The sequence below is a fragment of the Stylophora pistillata genome, chromosome 2 (assembly GCF_964205215.1).
Source record: "Stylophora pistillata chromosome 2, jaStyPist1.2, whole genome shotgun sequence".
Lineage (NCBI taxonomy): Eukaryota > Metazoa > Cnidaria > Anthozoa > Scleractinia > Pocilloporidae > Stylophora > Stylophora pistillata.
The window spans coordinates 8387998-8408591 of record NC_142520.1 but is presented as its reverse complement, the minus strand read 5'-3'; the positions used below and the strand labels follow the sequence as shown (position 1 = coordinate 8408591).

At 37.2% G+C, this 20594-nt stretch overlaps 1 long non-coding RNA gene across 3 annotated transcripts in view; it reads left to right on the top strand.

The window, feature by feature from the left end:
- The window catches only part of LOC148736978 (uncharacterized), a 323637-nt gene that overhangs the window by 285155 nt on the left and 17888 nt on the right, over window positions 1-20594 (top strand). The gene's annotated exons all lie outside the window — the stretch shown is intronic.

The following is a 20594-nucleotide window of genomic DNA, read 5'->3' as shown; positions in this document are numbered from 1 at the left end:
CTGAATACAATGATAAGCCTAGTGAATGAAGATTATTACAATACCGTAATAATTTTTCAAAAATTACTAAGAAAGGAACGACTTTTCTGAAATGTGTTGAAAGCAATGCAAAATTATAACAATAATTATTGTCCTGAAGTTCATTTTTAACTTTTCACTTACCCGACAGCCAGACGATATCCACTTGTCAAATTTTTCTGACCAGTAAACACAACTACCTAAGGCCACCTTCAGAGTGTAGTTCTCATCTGTTGTGGAATCATGAACTGGAATCACAGGGAAATTTTCATCCTGGGGTGGGGTGGGTGGTGGATCTTTGACTTCGACGCAGGAGCGCTTCCCTCGCTTTTCTTCAAAACAAGATCGTTTCTGTCTTTTGTGAGATAACTTCATTGTGGCGTTGGCATTTTTCACGCCAAGAAAGTATTTCCCTGGATGCTCAGCCAGAACTTGTATCGGTGCATGTGGATTAAAGGAGCACACTGTTTTTCCTTGACTTTGGTCACGTGCACGTAGCATCCAAACGCACTTTTTGTCTTGAGAGATTGTGGCATTGAGGTCGTGGTCTTGAGATGTTGGCCGCTGACCAAAACGCATATAGACAAACAGATGTAGGGTTGGGTCTTGAGGTCTTATTTCCAGGATTAGCAAGGTGTTTTCATATTTGACGTTTATCTCGTGGAAACGTATATCATCATATTTCGTGAAATACCATGACTTCTCTAGAAATTTCTTTTGAAGTTTCGAAGGCGTAACTATGACGGCAATATCTTCTGTGAGATTCGATACTTTAATAGGCTCGCTATAGTTGTTTTTCAACAGCAGGGTTACAACATCAGAGCTAACTCGCTCCTTTGTGCCGTCCCAAGTGTAAGGGTTGAAAGAGAATGACAACATCTAAAAGAGTAACAACATTTCAGCTACGTTTGTTTGTTTGTTTGTTTGTTTTTACAAAGGATTTCGTCGTACTATTAAACGTAAGCTAATGCACTGATGAGGCCCAGAAGGCCGAAAAAGCACTGTCTACTCATATGTATATATTTGGAAAATAAATGAAATAAATATACAATTTTCTTCGCGTGGTCACTTTTTTGAAATATTTGAAAGCAAGAACTTTCGTGTCAGAATGAAAAGTGATTACTAAGGCTTTTGACAGACTTGATGCTTTTTTAAACTCAGTTTCAACATCTATTTAAGGCGATGTTAGGAAAATCAAGCTCCATTGGATTCGATTCCGTTCTTTTTACTGTACCAAGTATTAGTGCTGAGCAAGTCAAAAGCAAAATAAGTAATAGAATTGCTTCTGGTTGTAAGCAGTCTTCAATGTACCTGGTGTGCTACTTTACTAATTTAACTTGTCTGGCGTCGGTATTTGCTGACACATACTTTCCCGATTTTGCCACGATTAAATTGAATTTGCCTTCAGGTACTGAATACTTACCTGAGCATCTACAAAACTTGTTTTATTCACACCGGAGACTATGAATTGGCTTTCAGACGGTAACAAAAAGCGCCCTTTTCCTGCTTTTATCTTCAGTCCTGAAAGTCTCTGGAGGCTATATCTTCCAAGTGTCATGGACAATTGCCCAGCTGTGATTGATATCGCTTTTTCATCAGGGACAGTCAAGGCCAACACTGAGTCTGAAACTTTATCGATGACCTTCATCGCAATCTTCGCCAACATCTTACCCTGTAGAAATGACATAAATAAACATAGAATATAAGCAAATTATGAGTCGTCAAAAGTTTGAAACAAAAAGGTCCGAAATCTGAAAAAAGATGGGAGTGACGGTGAAGTTAACAGCAATCTGCAGTAGGCCACTCACCTATGAATTAAAAAGTAATGACCGTAAGGTGGAAAGAGAGAAAAGAGGGATTTGCTCGCATACAAGGGCAAGTTAAAAAAGAATGTTTTTCGTAGACCTCTCGACACCATCTAAATGTACATTACAATACCTGTTCTTGAAAACTTGATTCTGAATCCTCTGAGGCCATCACTGCTGCCGCCTTCAACACGCTATTTAAACATAAAGCCAAGTTTTCTGCTGACTGAGTTGTGAGCTGTATGTCTGCTATGTCTCTTTTCTGGGCAAGAGACCACAGAAGGGACGTCATTGAACGGACCGCAGATAAGGAGATATTCGCCAGTAAGGAGATATTCTGTGGAATGCAAATTAATTAGAGCAGCTGAAATTGGTTATTTTTCAGTTTTGTTTTTATTGAGCTATGAAGAGATATTCTGCGATGAGCTAATTAATATAAGTACTAAACCATAAACCACTAACCATGAGTTGCCTTTTTCGTGTCCTGGTTTTCATTTTGTTTAATCTTTGTTGTTGTTGTTGCTGTTGGGGTTTGAGCCCGTTTGGCTTACAAATGTCACGGTATGATAAGTCGACATAACGTCCAAAGGTACTCAAACATTAGTATATTGCATTTGTCTATTTCTCATTTATGTCGCATTCAGAGAAATACAATGTAACTTACCAGTGACTCGTGGTTCACTTTATCCAAGACCTGAAGAGCAGAACCAATAACTGAGGAGCTTTGGAGCAGGTCCGCGACACTTTTTCGTTCCAAAGAAGAAATTTTTACAAGGATGTTGTGCATTACCTTGAAAGTGATAAACATGAATAGCTAAAGGTCGATTTTAGCCAGGAAAGAATCAAGCAGATAGACTGTCTCCCACATATGAGGCTCTTGCCAAAGGAAATCGTTCTAAAGGTATCAATAGACTCAGGTTTCCCAGTAATATTGCCACTAACAACCATAAAAATAATACATTCGCAAGTATGTGATTGGTCCTAACACATCGCAAGTTCAAATATAGGTCCAAGCTGAAAGTAAGGGATGTGTGCGGGTGATTTACGCTAATGAAACATTTTTCAAGACGTCGAACATACTCGTTTCAAATTGAGTTTAAGGCTGTAAACCGTTCTCCATTCTGACCATAACATAACATAACATAACATAACATTTATTCAGGACGCTACAACGCAAATATAAAAAATACATCCTGAAAAGGGAAAATCGTGAGATTATCCCTGTATAAAAACAATTTCCCTGACTAAAAACATACAAAAGCTAAAATTCAATAGCTACAGATTCAATAAATATTCAATAGATATTAATATAAATTTTAAGTCTACTCTTAAAATGACTATGACTAAGCCTATTTGAAGCCCTATTTGAATTTTCAGACGCAAAAACAATAGAAAGAAGACATAAATCATGTAAGCCATGATTCTTGAGCATCAAAGATCTCAAATATTGAACATGTAAGCATCTCATTTACTAAAAGAAATATGCTAATACACTTAATGTAATACACTTGTTTGTTATTCGAGAGTTAATGTTTTGTTTTTTGATTTCCAATACATTTTTATTCTGTTTTTCCCCAGGGATAATCTTTGTTCTTGGGCTTTAAGATCATCACAAATTCTCTTTTGCTTCATTATTTAAAGGAGCACTCTTATGAAACCTCCCTGTAATTTGGAAACCCGAAAAATCCAAATATTTTTACATAAAAACTTGAAATGTTCACTAGTTAATCGTCTCTGGATATGTTTTCCTATTTGTCACACGGGAAGATCGTCAAATTCGCGATTTTCTGTTGACCCGCTAAAAGTTTACGTAATCAATTGCCAGACTCAAGAGAACTGGAACGAGTTTTGAGCGTGACGTAGATGATTCATTTGACGCGCAAGAGAGTGGTATTCCATATTCAAAACAGTATTTTGATCGCATATATTGCTTTTATAACACTAAGACTAAGACTATTTGACTAAATTTCACGAGGTTTCCCTATAAATATAAAATTACGCCAACAGTGTTTTGAGTTATCTACGTCACAATGGGAGTGACAGCTGACCGAAGATAAGTTGGCCGTGAGTTTGAAAATTAATGGCGGGACGCTTTTCAAATCATAATTTCTCGCCCTACGATTGACTTTCAACTAAAATTATTACTGAAAAGGCTTTATTAATCGCTAAAAATTCCTATTACTATAAAATAGCTGAATTTTTTTGGGTTTTTAAATTATAGGGAAGTTTCATAAGAGTGCTTATTTAAGTATGCATTAGGCTTTTAAAGTACCGTGTATCTCTTCTGCAAATCCGCTGAGTTTTCTTGTAAAACTGATTGTAAGACAGAGTTCGCAAGTAGCGCGGCTTCTCTCAGGTTTCCGTCTTGGATTAATTCAGTGAATGAACCGTCATTTTCAATGAGAAGGTTTGGGATATTAAGAAATGGTTTGATCTGAAAAGAGTAGAAAGCAGGTATCGACTTGGTTACATGCATAAAGACAATTTTACGATAAATTTTGGGTTTTATTAACTAAGTTGATAATGTAACTTGACCACAGTAAAAAGTTATTGGAAAAGCTTTTGTTACACACCCCCACCAACGTAGCACTGCGGTTTCTTTAAACCCTTACTCTCTTTAAAGAGAGCCTCTTAATCTAAACTAAGAGAGACCAAAAAGAAATTTAATTATTTTTTGTAACACCTTAAAAGGTGTTACCACTTTACGTCTTGCTAGAATTAAAACAATAGTTATCGACCTACCTGGACCGTCAAAGGAAATGGGGAAGCAGAAATTCCCAAACTGTCAGTCACCGTAACGTTGAACTTCACAGTAAAGTTATCTGCCTTATTCCCAGGTGGTATCCTAGAGGCACTTATGGTGTTGTTAACGCCACGATATAACACACTGGACAGACCATTCTGTAGCCTGTATTGAAACACGTAGGACAGAGGGTTGCTGTTACTTTTCCAATTGCTACAGCTCAGATTGAAGTCAGTCTTTAGTGATGTACCGCTTCGAGGAGTGATTACGCATTTTCCTCCTGTTGGGGGTAATGCCGTGGAAATGTCGTAAGCACTCATTCCCCATACACCTTCCTTAGTTCTAATGAATATTGCCAAGCGGTACTTGCTTCCACCAGTAAGGGAGCCTCCTTTGATAACAATATTGCTTGAATTTAGTGGCGTAATTGTGATGTTTCGTAAATTGATGATGGAATTGTTTCGCTCTAATTCCTGGTAGAGTATCCATTCAAAGGTAGATATTTTAGAGCATTGTAATCCCTGGCATAAAGATTGGACTCCAAGTTTAACCAAGGGACTTATTTTAGGTTGGCAGTTAAAGAAACATCTAGAATGAAGAAAAAAGATTAGATAATTGACAGCGAAGAAAGGATTTTAAACTCCTGTTGTCTGACGAGAGCATGTTAATGTTAAATAACTGCAGCAATAGTAACTGCCATATAACATTAATACGAGCACCTGCTAGTAAATTAACTACAACAACAATAACAACGACAAAAAGTATCATTAACAAAGCTATAAAAAATAGAAGACAGTAAAAACAACGAATACTAACAAAACCAGAAAGAAAACGGGTGGAAAAGAACAACGGAGGCGTCGGCAGCGAAAATATAGAGTAAAACCAAGGTCAAGAATGAATAGAGTTATTAATAAGGGCAACAAAAACAACAGCAAAAACAATACGAATAAACTAAAAGCTGCAAAATTAAAAGCAAATCCCTAACCTTTGATATATTTTTGGGGGGTCTCCTTCTAACAAATGGATTACTTGATAAACGGTGGAAATGCGAATGTCCTTAGTCACTTCTAGTTTAACTATGAGGGTCTGACTAGGAGACAAAGCTTTCGTGTTTAAGGAAATTGTTTCGCCAGCTGCTTTTCCATAATAGTTTATAGCTGACTCGTTTACTGCTGCAAAGAAACCTTTCTTTGTTTTCCAACCCACTTGTTTGCAAGAGTGGTCTGCTGTGATTTTACCATAATGCCAAGTGAAGTTCATTCCTTGTCGGTTGCCACGTGTAGCGTTCGGATCATATGACAGTGAGGCATTCAATGTTATGTTTTCCTTGAGTCCTCTAGTTATCTCAGTGCCACCAGAAATGATTGCAACAAGGTCCTGTTTTGTTTTGTTAAACTTGTCTGTAGTTTCAAAACCATCTGCCGACTTTTTCTCTAAATATGTGAATGACAGGAAACGCAAACGATATAAGGGTACAATAATTTAAGCTTCTCATTATTGCTAAATTTGTAAACACTTGCATGGAACGGATATTTTGTAGTAGCAAGGATCCTGTCAGTTACCTAACAACACAGGTTTTACTAGGTTAGTGTTACGACGCGCTAACCCGAAGTGTACCATGCCAACGGAAACTATTAGAATTTATTATACAACTATACCTAGACGAGTACAAATAACGCCATAGACGAGTACAAATATCACGCGGTATTTGTGCTCGTCTATTGTAGAGGACCGGTTAAACAGATTTTCTCGCATCGCGCAAGCGAAGAATTGGATTGTAATTACGAAAATAAAACAAATGGCGGACAATTTGAATCATATTTCCGACCACGAAGAGTCACAATGGCTGGCAAATGTAGATCCAAGCTCATTAGATGAATGGAACGAAGAAAAACAGCTTGACGACTAGAAAATTTATTCATTCAATGAAGAAAATAGAAACAGCAGCACAATAACGCGCCAATTCCGTTCCGCTTCGCATACTTCTGTCACGCACTCCCCGTAAATAAAGATCCGCGAAATTCGCCCGCACTGCAATAACGGTTTGGCGTGTTGGATAATAAATAACTTATTAGACGTTTTGTTGTGTAGTATCGCTGAGTATTTTTACTCGTTATTTGTATTTTGACTCGCCCTACGGGCTAGTCAAATACGGCACAACTCGTAAAAATACTCAGCGATACTACACAACAGAACGTCTAATAAGATATTTTTATTATCTAACTACACTCCATGGAGTACAGATAACGCCATAGACGAGTACAAATATCACGCGGTATTTGTACTCTAGAGAACCGGTTAGACGGGTTTTCTAGCATAGCGCATGCGAAGAATTGAATCGAAGTTACGATGAAAAGTGGCGGACAATTTGAATCATATTTCTGACAACGAAGAGTCGGAATGGCTGGCAAATATAGATGTAACTCTGTTGGATAAATCGAACGAAGGAAAATAACTAGACGACCAGGAAATTTCTTCTTTTATTGAAGAAAATAGAAACGGTAACACGACAACGTGTCAAATCCATTCCGCTTCGCATACTTTTGTCACGCACTCCTCGTAAACAAATATCCGCGAAATTCGCACGCACTGAAACTGAACAATTTGACGTGTTGGATAATAAATGAATCATTTAACGCTTTATTGTGTAGTATCCCTGAGTATTTTTACAAGTTGTGCCGTATTTTGACGAGCCCGAGCTCTTTGAAATCGAGGTGAATAGTGGCTGAATATTTACCGAGCTTCGAAGCGGCGATGTAAACTTTCCCTAAAGCCACTATTCACCGACGTTGGAAATAATTGTCTCACTCTAAACACACGAACTGATCACGACAGTAATTAAAAGGAAGCCATTTAAAGGCAATTTATTGACGTCAATTCATGCCTGATGAATGAACGGTGAGTGAGTTTACAGAAAGTTGAAACGCGGTAAATCTTTGCTCGAGCTTTTTTCCACAAAATGTTTTCAAAATGCTCAAAATTGCTTCACAGAAAGCCTAAACTAATAGTCTGAACTGAAGAAAGAAAAAAAAGAAAACATCCAAAAGCCTTTTTTTATAGTTTACTTAAATTGGAAACTGAAAGAGCAGTTGGAGAAGGAGCCACAAGAGATGATGCCATTTGGAGCGTTAGTAGACATTTTTCTTGAACACAAATGCTCTCCAGGACATTTGCGAGCATACTTGAGTGAATTGCTTTGGATACTGTTTCGAAGGGAGAGCGATTCATCTCTGCTAGCGGGTTAATAGCATATTGAGGGTCAAGTCTACAGAAATTGATAAAGTCTGCAATCGCCGAAGACAAATTTTTCAACTGCTCGAACGTTAGGCGATCGTTGTAGGATTCTAAACTTGCATCGCTTTTGTGGCCCGTGACCACGGTGATGTGTCGATTTTTTATATCTTTAGGCGATAAAATATTTACAGTGGTCGACTTGACACTGTGATTTGTGAAAGGAGGATCAATACCAGCTCGGAGGCACATGTTCTTTATCATGCTGTCGATCGTCCCGGATAGGGACGAATAAAATGGAGGTCCTGTCTCCTGCAGGGTTAGAGGTAGGAGCCGTTAATTTCCCACGCACGAGATTACTGTGTGATGGATGTCCTCCCGTGCGGTGGGATGGGTGGGTTTGTTGGAGCTTAAACCTCGTAGGGGACCCATGTCCTATTGTTTGTGCTCCTGTACTTGGTACAAATCCTCAAGTAAAGTAAATAAATAAATTTTGGGCTCATCTTGCCTACTCTGAAAAATCCGTTTTGATCCGGCGTAAGAAAAAATTGTGTGAAATGCCCCGGTAATCGTATATGGCCACTTTGGAACAATGGCGGAAACAGCTTTAAAATAACTGCGGAATTTTTCAAAATTTTCACTTATTTTACGAGCGGCAGATTTAAACCATCGGCAAAACTGACGATAAGACAAATCTTCCCCTTAGCGAGGGGAGGGGGTGATTCTGGTTGAATTTTAAGGATGCAAATAGTCATGGTGGGGTGGATGGTGGGGGCGACTGTTTCTTTCGAAGCTGAAGTAAAGAGATGCCACAGTTTTTTTCCCTTATATTGCTTAAACTGGCAAAAGACATATTCAAGTAGAGATGTTATGTTCAGCAAAACAGTCGTGAAAAGAAATAGATTAACGCACGAGCGATCAACCGATGAAAAGTACATTCAAAGATGAGCGCCAAATGGATTTATCTTTGTTTCCGATCACGGGTATAATCACGTGGATATTTTGGGAATTGTCATTGGCTTGTAAAGGAATCCGCTGGCTTTCCCGATTACAGTCTTAAGAGAAGCGCGTAATACTAAGCAATACTAAGTCGAGTCTTTAAATGAACGTCTTGCTTTTCCCTTTATAACGAACTCCTTTTCAGCAGACACCTCTATTAAGCGGATGCGGACACTTAAATAAGTTGTATTTTGCTAATTTACATTATTAAAGATCTATATTAAGTGAACACCGGAATGAATTGACATTATAGAGCATGTGAATACGTCCTCGTGTATTATCGTAACTGTTTTGGCCTCACGTTTCTGCTTCATAATTAGCAACAAATTAAAGTTGGTAATAAAAGTAAATGACCTTGAACTCTGTAGGTACACATTGCAGGTACATAAACCGTAACTAAACCCTCTGCTACCTTTCCTCCACTCACAAGGGTGATAGCTAGACATGTATATCGTGAAAGCATATATTGAATTTCCCCAGCCTTAATCTATCCCTAAAAATTTAAGTGTAAACTTGATCATGACTAACAGAAGGCTTATAATTTCTGTGGTAAGTTTGACAAACGCTAGCTTGACAATGTTTATTTTGACCCCACTAGCTATTAAACGTTATTATAGTGATAATGATAATAATAACAATAATAATAATAATAATGATGATGACGATAATAATGATAATATAATATAACAATTATCAAAATGGTAAGTTTGTCTTACCCCTGGGAATTTCACAAATATAATCGCTGTACAAATCTTCACTGCAATCACCAATTACAACTCGTTCGCCATTACTAGACCGCTTGTATATGTGAGTCACATTGCCGTCACCACTTGGCTGCCCTTCTCCCCACTTGCTAATGGTCAGCGGTGTTCCACTCACCCAGGTCCAATTCCCAGCCTTTTTCATTAATCCAATGCTCCACCCACGTTTAGGGATGCTAGCATTTCGCCTTTGTATTTCGTCAGCGATGAAATTCCACTCTTCTTCGGTTTCGATGGAAACTAGGTCTCCTCCTAGGCTTTGGCAAGCGGCTCTGTACCAGCCCCAGCCCCTGATTTTGGGCATTATCCTCGCCGAAAATGTGTACCAAGAGTTTTTAAAAGATACACTGGGGCATTCTACAGAAAGATGAAAAATGAAAACAAAGATAATTATCATGATGATAAACAAAGGGATAATTATGATTATAATGATAAGATAATATAATCGCAATCACCTAAAGGATATTAACAAATAAGCTAGAAAATGTGGCTTATTTCTGTTTTCCATTTCTATTCATACGCCACTCTGATCTGCTTTTTTAGAAAATGTTTTACCTCACACGTCTGTGAGTTCATGAAATTTTGGTAGTTGGGTTTTGGAAAATCTTTTTATGTTCTTAAAATGACATTTTCTCCGACTTGCCCGAAATCCTGAGGTCAAGTAACCAAGACTTGAGGACTACCCACAGTACTTTTCGGGGCTATCATGTACTCTTTCCGACACGCTTTTTTTTCCGAAACAACTGTATATAAATATCGTTTACTCGTACAAGCACAAACAAGAACACTTCGATGGGTTATTATGAACACAACATGCAAACACTCACCGACTGCAGTGAACGCTCTCTCGACAAATTTTGAGAAATGTATCCTTTCGATCGCGTTTCTTTCAGGCACTTTGCACGTCGAAAACTTGCTGTGGCTTGCGGCACAGCGAAATAAAGGATGATTCTAGAACCATGAAACTTTTTATAAAACATATGTCCCGAAATTTTTCATTGGCAAAAAATAACGGAAAACTCTTTTTTGGTCAGAGAGCAGCTTTTACCAGGAGTGGTACTTGACACATATTTCTTCACAGCGACGTCTTCTATTTCGGATATTCTACTTTGAATTATTGCACTAAGATTATCTGTAAGCTCATGCGATTATTGTACTTATTGTATGACACTTATAACAAGGTTGACTAGCAGCCTGAGCCACCTCCCCTCCCTTATTTGATCAGAACGGGCTGAAAAAAAAAACGCATAGTTAAATACAAGTGTGAGTTATCCTAATTTGAAACCGCTAATGCGCACTGAACAGTTTATTTACCGCTTACACATTCAAGTTAGGAGAGCTTTCGATATTGTGAGAGCAATATATTTACCTCTCAAAATAAATCATCGAAATAATTTTTAACGGGACCAGTGCTAAGCGGAAATGGTTTAGCACTTAATGTACTTTATGGGTGGAATGTTTGCTTACCCTCAGGAAATTCACAGATGAAGGCATTTTCATCATCTCCAGTGATACCGTTAAAGAGGCCTTCATTCTTGGATATTTCCGCTTTCAGGTAGTCGTTACCGTTTGGCTCAGAATCTCGCCATTTCAAAATATTCAGTGGTTCTCGACTTAGCCATGTCCAAGTCCCATCTCTGTAAGACTTGAATAAACCAATATGCCACGTAGTAGTATTCCAACTATTACGCTTTTGAATCTCATCCTTGATAAATTTCCATTCTTCATCGGTTTCTATGGAAACAAGGTCTCCTCTATGAATGTAGCAGACCTCACGGCTCTTCCACCAATTTTCTCCCGATTTTGTAAAGATGTACGAGGAATTTTTGAAATGAGTACATAGACTTTCTATGAGAAACATAAATGTATACATGAATAAAAGAAAAAATACATATTTTTAGATCGTAACGATGACAGTAATAGTGATAATGATGAAAATGGAGACGAAAAATACTGTCTATATTAATAATATTCATGCCTAACTAACAATGAGCACCGAAACTCGTTACTTCACTAAACCAAAAATTAGAATTAGGTTTAAGGTGATTCCTCAGAAAATAAAGGCTATCGAACAAATTGTTTTCAACTTTCCCTACGTGTTCCCTACCAGCGTGTGTTTCGAAAAATACAATAAAAAAGAAAGATCATCGTGCTTGTGCCTGTACACCCCATTTATACCTGTACTGGCTCTAACCACACGCGTCATTTCATCGGCTCACGGTACATCAACAGGACTTTTGCACACTTTTAGTTGTATGTCTTTTACCGTCGACGATTTTTTTTAAACTTCTCCAATTTAAACGGGATAATTTGTACACCAAAATTATGCAGTAAGAAATACAGGTCAGCGTGCTCGTCCAAGAGCTGAGGACCATTGTACCTTTTTACCTGGTCATTGATTTAAAAATAATATCGCGTTCTCGAAATGCGCGTACTTTTTCACCCGATTGCGTGATTTCTATGCGCAATATGGGTTGCGCAATGCAATACTGAGGAATCACCTTGAGTTTTAAGGGTAAAAATTGGGGAGATCAAAGTGAAAGCGCTGTTATTCTTTATTTTTTCTTGTTCAGTTATTGTTTAGTTTCTTCAAGTCACGTTTATATCCACAATCGGACTGATGTACCAACGTAATATCTATGACTGATTATTGTAAATAATCAAAATGTATTGATAAATAAGCCTCATAATATTTTTCCCTATTCATTTTGAGATACATAAAATTTGAATTACACTGCCTCACCTGTTCCTTGCAACTCCATCATCAAAGGAAGGATAACTGCAGAAGAGAAAATGAGCAAACGCATCGACTATTATATCAAGAATAACATTTGAATCAATGACAAACCTTATTAGATTTCTAGTTAGACTGGTACTGGTGCATCGTAGCGCATTTTATTTGCTACGTAATCTTTAGCCTCTACCAATAACTTTTATTTCCTTCCCTAGGGAGCTGACGGAGAAGTTGTAAAAACGAGTGTGCTTCGCGAAAAAAAATGTTAACCGGCTATTTGGAGCGCATAAACTATTTACCAGGGTACCTAAGAGATAGTAATGCTGCGGTATATTCTGTTGATAGTGACATAGTTCACGCAGTGAGTCACCTAACTGCACGCTCAAGACTTACATTTACCATTATTTCTCAAAGTAGTGTCAAAATCGTAAAGTGTTTCCAAAACTAAGATTTAACAGCGCCCTTCTTACAAATGATATTCCGTCCGAGCACTTTATTGCGGGTTTAGTTAGTTCATTGACTACATACCCCGATGAAATGGAATTTTGGTATTTTTTTCTATTTTTTTGCGGGAGAGGGGTCGTAATTAATACAGGATACGTAGATGTAGGTTTTGAGAAACGTATCTCTGAAGTTATTTCTGCGGGAGAGAAAGTATATATAGAAAAGACAAAGAAAATAGTGCGCGCAAAGAAACAATCTCATCCGGCTTTGCCAAAATTGCAGATGGGGAAATGATATTTTAAAACTTGCCCTTATTATCACATTGCAGAGGAAAGTTGTTCTAAGATATCCTAATAAGAGGTAAACTTTATGCGACAGCGAATGGCAGGAGTCGCACAAGCGTATCAACACCACCTAACGGTCGACCGCCTTTTGCTTTACAGCTTACCGGCGTGTCGCTTCACGCAAGGTAGACTTATTTATTGATCAAGTGACTCCTATCATAGTCTCGTTCAACTGTCCTTCATTCAGTAATCAAGATAGTAGATTTACCATACAATACTCGCGATTAGTTAATCAGTCTCAAACACTATAGCTTAAAATGCAGAAAACACCTGTACCTTTGGAGAGCGTTGGAGATCGTTTGTTCAGAGCTGTTTAAGGATCTAAGTTGCCGGCATTCAAACGTTTATTTAAGGTATTTGGTTAACAAAAAGAAAAAAGAAAGAAAGCGAAAGAGGCAATCTCTCTCGTTCATAGAGTCAAGTACTGCTGACAAAAACACAGAAAACGTTTTTGACCTAAAATTGTTAAAGCGGTTCTATGCTTCAAAAAGTATTATTTGAAGAATGATAAGCAGAACAGCTTCCATCTGTATCTATCTCTTTCCTTTGATTTTGTTTTCCTTACAGATCAAAACGTATTTTGAAATGATTTTTACAGATATTCCCTAGCTCAAGAAATTTCGGTAAAAGATGGCAAAACATCATCTGGCTTAGACTCAGTTCGCAATTATGCCTCGAAATAACCAGGATGGGCGCTGATTCCTTTTGAGCAGCGACGTCGCATCCTGGCAGCAAAGCAAATGCTAGTGCCTTTTAACTTTATTTTATCGATGTATCCTTAGTTGTTGCTGAAATTTGAGGACCACTCAGTCATTTTAAAGCGTACTTTATGATCAACGGAAAAAAAACGATGATGTTCTCAGAAACTTGTTTCTAAAAAAACCAAGAAAGTCAAACTATGGATCGTTCTGTGTAACCACTATGTTGTTCCGCTTTCCGATCGCATTTTTTCCCTGTTCTTCAGTGTTCTACGTTGTCAAATTTTGAACGTTCCCTTGACGTTAGGTGTTTTAAATAGCATAGGAGAGGCATGATTAACAGGAATATTTTGCGCCAGTTGGAATCATTGCCTGTTTTTATCAAGACAAGATCTACAAAAAATAAGTGCCTCGAAAGGAAATGAAAATTGTGAATTAGTAAGGTCAATTTTTAAATGCAACTTAGCAGGTTTCACCCCAGAATTTTATCGATAAATTAAACAAAGAGGAAACGTTAAACTGAATTGATCTGTACTTTACCTAAGTTTATAATTTTGAAGCAAAACGTAGCGAATTCATTGAAAAAAAAATATTGAAATCGATGAGTGATGCCATATTTCTGCCACGAGATAGATGGAAAACATGCATTCTGCACTCGGGGTAAAATTCATTAAGTTCTAAAGACCTCTGGCTTCCGTTTAGAGAAAAACGGTTTACAACTCAAGTCCATGAGTAGTCGAGGAAGCAGGAACTTAATCTAAACTGATGGAAATGAAAAAAAATTAGGCCAACACAATTGACTGTCGTTACCGGCATTAACTAATTTTTAAAATGTCTTGTCCAAACTTGCCATCTGTCTATCGCAATCATTGTTTTCTATAAAGCCTGTTTATAGAATGAGCACGGGTGAACACCCTTCCCTTTTCGTGCAAGATTGTCATAAGTTCTAAACGATGAACTTAATCCGTTTTTGTGCGCAGTAGATCTTACAATGTGTGCTTGTCGGCTGACATCTCGTCACAGCAACTTCAGAAGGTAGCTAGCCAGGCTATTGTGTTCTGAGAGCCTACATGTTATTTCTAAATGGTATTTCACCGAACGTCATTTATGACACAATAACCATGAATTATATCGTGAATTTCGATTTCATAACCGCGTAATTTTGTCATTGTGGTTAATTGTTTCCAAATCATTTTACGTCATTACAAAACTAACAACTATATTCCGAAACAAGCTTAAACACCTCTCTTCCTTTGTTTCAATTCATAAATTTATCTTTATTACCTATATTCTTTTCAAGTATATTAAAAGTCAAGAACAGACGTTAAAGAATTGGTTTCCCCGAGAGAGCCTAATAAAAGCCGCCGATGATATCTTCTCTCCGGTTGGATTTCGCTTGGGGTTACAGGATGTTCCAATACCAAGATATCTTTATCTAACAATCCACTACTTCCCATACATTTCGAGAGCATAACCTCTGGATAAAGTAGAGTTTGTACTTACTCAGCGCACGACTTATCGACACTGCTGTAAACATTTTACGGGATTGAAGCCCACTTGATAACAACTCAAGCGCAACAGATTTTCTAACGTTTTAACATAGATTGTGTGTAATGGACAAAATAATACTCGATCGCTTCTTACTGACATAAGTCACAATTATTTTCTTCTCTTTATAAACGTACCAATGAGGCTAGAGGCTATTTCCACCAGATGTGGAGCAATAATTCGCTTCATTAAAACAAAAAATTCAAGATACTAAAATAGCTTTATTCGCTTACGTTTTGTAATAACGCAGATCGTAAAAGGTTGATAGATTACGCGGTTAATGAAAATAGTTCCAAGGAATCATGTTTAAAGGTAGATGTCTTTTGCGATTTTGATCTATTCTCTTTCTGAGAGAGACAGAGTTTTAAAAAGCCACCAACAAACACCTCGTTTTCTTTTTTCTGTTTGTTAGGACTGGGGGCTACAGGATGTTCCAAAGCCAAAATACCTACATCTAACCATCCGCTACTTGCTTTAAATTTCTATGACATCATCCAACAAATGTTTTATAGATTGTACTTACTCAGTGTACAGTGTATTGACAAGGCTGTGAAAATTTTACCGGATTGAGGCCCGCTCTTCGCTCCATTCATCAAGCTTACGGTATGCAACAGTTTCCACTGGTAGATGTCGGTATCAGTTATGTTGGTTCTTATATCGGTAACAATGCACATTCAACAGATTTTCAACGTATCACAAACTTTTTTCGAAGGAGTTAATGTATAACCGACATCATACAGGATCGCTTGTTACTGGCATAGCTATAGGTAACCACAATTTTTCCCTCCATTAAGAACTCTGCGATAAGGCTAGAGGCTATTTCTACCCTCTGTGGAACAATCTACACTTCATAAAACTAATCACGATTTTAAAATCGCTCTGTGAGTTAGGATAATAGGTGGATTAAATACATTTTTAACGACAAGCTAGTTCAGGAATCACGTTTATGGGTGATTGTCATTTATGAATTATAATATTTCTCTTTTTGCGGGACAAAGATCAAGGAAATGCAACTGAAATTTAGAGATTTTAACTTGACTGATATTCAACCACCATGATTTTTACCGCAAGAAAAAAGTGTGTTTCAATATTTTTAAAAAATTTTTATCGGTAATCATTGCCACATTAGTTAATGCTTGGTTCGACATGGAAAAAAAAAAAACAAACAATTGAACCATTAATTTTTTAGATGTATCTTTGCCTATGCGGGATCGGTCTACGTGCGAAACATAATGTGGTTCAATTTACCGGTTGTCGTTTTAAGATTTCACGACGAAAGCGATGAGAGTCTTGGCTTTAATGTCTATTCAAGGTATCTGGTTAAAAAACAAGAAAGAAGTCAAAAGAGGCAATCTCTCTTCTTCATAGAGTCAAGCACTGAAAGCAAATACAGAAAACGCTTTTGATCTAAGATGTTGATAACGGTTGCGTACTGCAAAAAGTATGATTTGAAGAACAATGAGCAGAACACCTTCCATCTGTATCTATCTCTTTCTTTTGATTTTACTTTCCTTAAAGCTCAAAAGTTATCTTAAAATGATTCTGACAGTTATTGCTTATCTGAAGAAATTTCGTTGGAAGAGGCCAAACATTATCCGGCTTGTTGCTCCAGTATCCGACCAAATTTTTGCCTTGTTCTTCACTGTACTACTGTGTCAAATTTTGCGCATTCCCTTGACCCTATGTAATTTAAATGGCATAGTAGGGCATAATTAACAGGCATATTTTGCGCCAGTGGAGATTATTACTTGTTTTTTTTTATCAATGCAACATCTAAAATAAAAAAAGTGAATCGAATGGAAATGAAAATTGTGAATTAGCAAGGCAAATGTTTAATTGCAACTTAGCCGGTTTCACCCAAAAATTCATCGATGAATTAGCGACGAGGAAATTCTAATAAATGCTTTGGCGTCCGTTTATAGAAAAACATTCAACAAGTCAAGTCGATGAAAAGTCGACGAGGCAGGAACTTAATTTAAAGGGAAATAAAAGATAAGGACGTCACAAGTTGATTGTGGCTGACGGTATCTATTGTGAAAATACTATGTCCAAACTTGCCTTTTGTTTGTCACAATCATTGTTTTGTATAGAGCATGTTTATAAGATGAGCTCATGCAAGATTGTTCATTCCACTTGTAAATTGTTTAAATAAGTTTTAAACGATGAACTTAATTCGTTTTTGTCCGAAGAAGATCTTACAATGTGTACTCGTTGGCTGACAACTTGTCACAGCAACTTCAAAAGGTAGGTAACTAGGCTATTGTGATCTGGAGACCCTACCCAACGAATTATATCATGCATTTCAATTTCATGACCGCGAAATATTTTCATTGTGGTTAACTGTTTCTAAATGATTTTGCGTCTTAATAAAACTAAAACTGCATTCCGAAACAAGCTTAAACACATCTCTTCCTTTGCTTTTATTTGTATATTTATCTTCATTACCTGTATTCTTTTCATGTATAACAAAAGTCAAGAACAGACATGGACAAAGTTTAATTTGTTTTGTCTAGAGAGCCGAATAAAAGCCGCCGATAAAATCTTCTTTCCAGTTGGATTTCGCTTGGGGTTACACTATGTTCCAATACCGAGATATCTTTACCTAACCGTTCACTACTTCCCATTCAGTTCTAGAGCATAACCACTGGATAAAGTAGAGTTTGTACTTACTCAGCGCACAATGTATGGACAGTGCTGTGAAAATTTTACTGGATTGAAACCCACTCATCGCCCAGTTCATCAAGCTTATGCTATGCAGAAGTTCCTTCTAGTAGAGGCCGATATGTTTATGTTATATACTTCTTGACTTGATAACAACCCAAGTGCAGCAGATTGTCTAACGTTTTAAAGGAGATAGTGTGTAATGGACAAAACAATAATCGATCGCTTGTTACTGACAGAAGTCACAACTTTTTTCTTTTCTTTATAAACGGACCAATGAGGCTACAGGCTATTTCCACCAGATGTGGAGCAACAATTTGCTTTATTAAAACAAGTTATTGAAGATACTGAAATAGCTTTATTTGTTTGCATTTTGTAATAACAAGGATGTTAAAGGTTGACAGAAAACGCGGTTAATGAAAATAGTTCAGGAATCGTGTTTAAAGGTAGATGTCTTTTACGAATTAGTATTTTCCCTATCGAAAGCTTTTGCAATTGTCCTATCTGTTAAATGGAAAAAAAAAAAAGTACCATCCATCCATCCATCAAAGAAATGAGGCTGCGTGTTGTAGTTGCTAACGTTTACATCGTATGCTAATAGCTTCCTTGGAATGGGAATCAGGAAAAGTGGGAAGGGATGGGAGGGAGGGGGCGTAGAGGAGTTGGTCAATACGCTAAATGGTAATAAAATTCAAAACCTTATGATAGACTAAAAGTATAACATAACATCGCAAAAGCTCCTCAGTGCTATACCGTTTTTTCACGGATTATAAATCTTTCCCATTGAATACGGTCATATGGTCACGCGAGGAACAATTTTTTTTTTTCGGCTTGGTGTGCTACCACCATTTTTTTTGTTTTTGTTTTTGTTTAAGAATAGGTCTTCGCTGTACGCGCCGCAAGCTCTGTTATGAATTAGACAATTACTGGTGAGGTAAATAATGTTCGCCACTCGATTGGACCAAAGTTGGACATTTTCTGCAAACAAATATACAGGTATGCTTTACAAATGGCAACATTGTTGTTGTGACTGTAGCCAGTCCAGTCCCCGCGCGGTTATTTTTCACGCCTTTTTAGTCACGCAACAAGTGCGTTTTCGGTGGATTCACGCTCGTTTAGCGTGCTTTCTTTATCTTGCTACCGCGATTCTTAAGGCTGGACAAGGGAACTTTGCGATTATCGGAGGCGAAAGGATAAGTGGACGCCAAGTATATATTTAAAGCTATACATTTAATGGGAAGAGGAGCTTACAAGAGCAAGGCCTGAAGTCAACTGAACTGTTGCATAATCACATCAGGATATTTATAAGTCGAGCGCGGTTGCTAGGTAAGAGGATTAAGGGCTAATCCCACAGTAACAGTGTATATGTTTTATGTCTTAAGTTCGACAACTGTTTGTTTTTAGGTTTATTTCCAATTTATTTCATGTGTTTTTTAGTGTAGCATCGCTCGACATATGTTTGCATCGAGTCTTAAGTTTAATTTTTGCGTTTTTTTTTTTAGTTTTACGTCTCCAGTTAAAGTCAGTAAAGAACTACCAGCCTTAGCTACGTTGGTTCGTTTAACCTAGGTAGTTACAGTTGTTGTTTTAGTGTTTTTCACTCATTATGCAACATCTCCGAAGAATTGAATTGGATGGTAATGAAAACTGTCATTTGTGAATGCAACTGAGCTACTTCGCCTCAATATTGTATTTTTGAAAGTTTAAATTTTTTCTGCAAATAAATATACAGGTATGCTTTGCAAATGGGGAACATTGCTCTCGTTTTAGTTGATTTTCACTGATTATACAACATCTCCGAAGAATTGAACTGAATGGTAGCGAAAACTGAAATTTGTAATTGCAACTGAGGTATTTCGCCTCAATATTGTATTTAGGGAACAATTAAACGATGAAGAATTATTCAGATGAAGTAATTTATTATAAACATAAATCTTAAGATTTTTCCATTCGGAAACTATTCACTTTACAGAGCAAATTCATCGAAAAATGGGACAATTAAAATCGACGACTGATGTCACACTATTGTCATGGGATCTATTAAAAACATAAGTACTATACCAATTTTTTTTTCTTTTTTCATTCAGTCTTTGGGGTGTAATTCATTCATTTCTACAGGGTACGAGTGTCCTTTTGAAAGAAATATTTTACATTTCTTTCAAATGAAAACTCAATGACGCAAAAGCCAAGTTAGAAAGATAACGTAAAGATAAACCTGTCACGAGTTGATCTGTCGCTGACAGCATTCATTATAAAAATTGCTCGTACAAACTCGTAACGTTGTAAATGTACTTAATGCAAACTAATTTTGCGTTAATATTACAATATAGAATAGTTATTTAATAAATATATTTGCAAAAAATCCTTACACCTCGATTGTTTATGTCAGAATATGGCTACATGCTTCTTGCCCCGATGCTTCTCCAACGAAGAATTCTGATTCAAACTTCCTCTCTGAGCGCAACATTTACAAGAGGCAGTTTCAGATACCACTATGCGGTTCAGCCCGAGAACCTGCCAAAAAAACGTGGTTCTGACAACCAAGAACGCGCTCGCAGATGCTAACCGCGGAATATGTGAGTGAAAACATGAGAAGACACAGGCGTAA